This window comes from Mustela putorius, unplaced genomic scaffold (genome assembly GCF_011764305.1).
Source record: "Mustela putorius furo isolate JIRA1106 unplaced genomic scaffold, ASM1176430v1.1 tig00003845_pilon_pilon_pilon, whole genome shotgun sequence".
Taxonomy (NCBI): Eukaryota; Metazoa; Chordata; class Mammalia; order Carnivora; family Mustelidae; genus Mustela; species Mustela putorius.
Window position 1 is genome coordinate 78393370 of NW_025421998.1, and position 2451 is coordinate 78395820.

The window sequence follows — 2451 nt, forward strand, 5'->3', positions numbered from 1 at the left end:
AATATTTGGAATTACTGAATTACTATATTATACACCTGAGACTAATATAACACTGTGTGTCAACTACACTGGAATTAAAATTTTAAAAATTACATTCTGGTTATAAACCACATGACCTATTTTTAGTAAACATAGAAATGAGAAAATTCAGCTTAAGATGGTAGAGGTCAGATAGCATTGCTGTTACTCTGCAGAGAGAACAGTCAGTAGAGGAATGCAAAAATGCAACAAAACCTTTAACTCAGAGAAGCAAAGCCGTACTCCAAGGAAGCATCATCAGCATCACCAGCAGCAGCGACAGCAGCAGCCACCACCACCACCAGGACCCGCAAATGGACAACAAGCCAGTAGCCAAAATGAACTCTTGACTATTAACCTGAAGAATTTTAGGAAACCAGGAGAGAAGACCTTCACCCGACACAACCAGCTCTTTGTGGGCAGTCCTCCTCCTGACCTCACTGAGGATGAGAGGAGGAAACTCTTTGAGAAATATGGGATGGCAAGTGGAGTCTTCATTCCTAAGGAGAAGGGCTTTGGCTCTATCCACTGGCAAACAGGAATACTAGGGGAGATCTCGCACGCAGAGCTGGACAATGTGCTGCTCCATGGAAAGCGGCTGAGTGTGTGCTCTGCCTGCCGCAGCGCACCCAGTGCAGTCCGAAACCTTCCTTGGTGCGTTTCCAATGAACTGCTGGAGGAAGCCTTTTCCATGTTTGGCCAGGTGGAAAGGGCTGTCATTACTGTGGATGATCAAGAAAGGCCCCCAGGGGAAGGAACTTGAATTCTCAGGGAAGCCAGCTGTTCGGAAAGCTCTGGACAGGTGCAGTGAAGGCTCCTTCCTGCTGACCGTATTTACTCAGCCTGTGACTGTGGAGCCCATGGACCAGCTGGATGATGAAGACGGAATTCCCGAGAAGCTGGTGATAAAGAGTGAGCCATTTCACACGGAGTGAGAGCAGCCACCCAAATCTGCACAGCCTGGCTCCTCGGAGTATGAGTATGCCACGTGCTGGAAGGCACTCAGAGACGGAGAAGCAGCAGCAGGACCAAGCGGACCGCAGCATCAAGGGACTTGTGAGAAGCTGGAGACGGAGGCTGCCCACCGTAACACCAGCTCATACTCATGAGACAGAATTCGATGTAGCATCAAGAACTTTGGGGGATGGAAGCGCTGCACAACCAAGAAAGGCAAAAACGGAAGCAACTGGAGCTCAGACGGGAGGAGGAGCGCAGGCGCTGTGAGGAGGAGATGCAGCGGCAACAGCAAGAAATGAGGCAATTACAGCGGGAAGGATTCAAGGGAACGTGCCCTGATGCAAGAGAACAGGAGATACAGATGGGCCGGGTGGCAATGGGAGGTGCTGTGGGCATCAACAACAGAGTCACTGTGCCCCTGCTCCAGTGCCAGCTGGCACAGCTCCTCCAGGACCTGTCACCATTATGCCAGATGGAACCTTGCGATTGACCCCACCAACAACTGAACGCTTTGGCCCAGCTGCTACAGTGGAAGAAATTGGGGCAATTAGTGGAACCCCGCCTCACCCCCACCCTGCGTTCAACCATGCAGCTCCTGGAGCTGAATTTGCTCCAGACGAACATCTCTGATACTAACAAAAATCTCCATGTCTAGTTTCCCATAAACCCTTAAAAGAACGACCCTAGCCTAGCCTGAATTCTGCCATGGAAAAGTGTTAGGGGTTTCTCCCAATAGTTGGGTCTTCCTTGCCCGCACTACTCTGAGGGAGTTTGGGGGAGGCTGAGGGTGAGGGAGGGGCGATATTTTAACAAATCAGTTCTGTGCAGTTTATCATTTAACAAGTTGATTCTGTGTGGTGCATTCCTTAAGTCTCCCTTGATTATTGAGGGCCTGGGGGTGTGGGTGGGGAGGAACTACGGCAAAATGGATCCAGTTAGAGCTCCTATTAATCTTGATCATTCCAATCTTTACTCATCCTGTTGTATTTGCTTTCTCATTCTTATATTCTCCAAACCCAGGGGCACTGCCACATACCAAAAAAAAAAAAAAAAAAAATCCCATCCCAAGGACCTTAGTCCTATTGTCCCATTCACCTGCAGGTGGGAATTCAGGCAAATGTCCAGAGAGATCACAGACAACAAACATAAAGTTCTATTCTACCCCATGCATCACCCCTTCATGTCCTAAGGAAGACATTTTCTCTTAGAGATTTTCATTTTAGTGTATCTTTAAAAAATCTTGTGTTAAGTTTCCTCCATCTTTTTTCTTGGTAAGGACAACCCAGGAATGGCCCTTTTGTGTCTGTGATGTTGCTATTCACATATTTTCTTGATAGGTCTAGTACAATCTTGGAAACAAGCTTACTACGTGCTGAAGGTCAGACAGTCACTCTTAGCCTTGCCTATCTTAGGTAGTTATGCTGTGCATTATTTTTTACTTGTATACTATGTTTGACTTGTCCCTGATATCTTTGG

At 47.5% G+C, this 2451-nt stretch overlaps 1 pseudogene; it reads left to right on the forward strand.

The window, feature by feature from the left end:
• Nucleotides 1-214: 214 nt before the first annotated feature.
• LOC101682234 lies at nucleotides 215-1653 on the forward strand (annotated as a pseudogene).
• The last annotated feature ends 798 nt before the right edge of the window (nucleotides 1654-2451 follow it).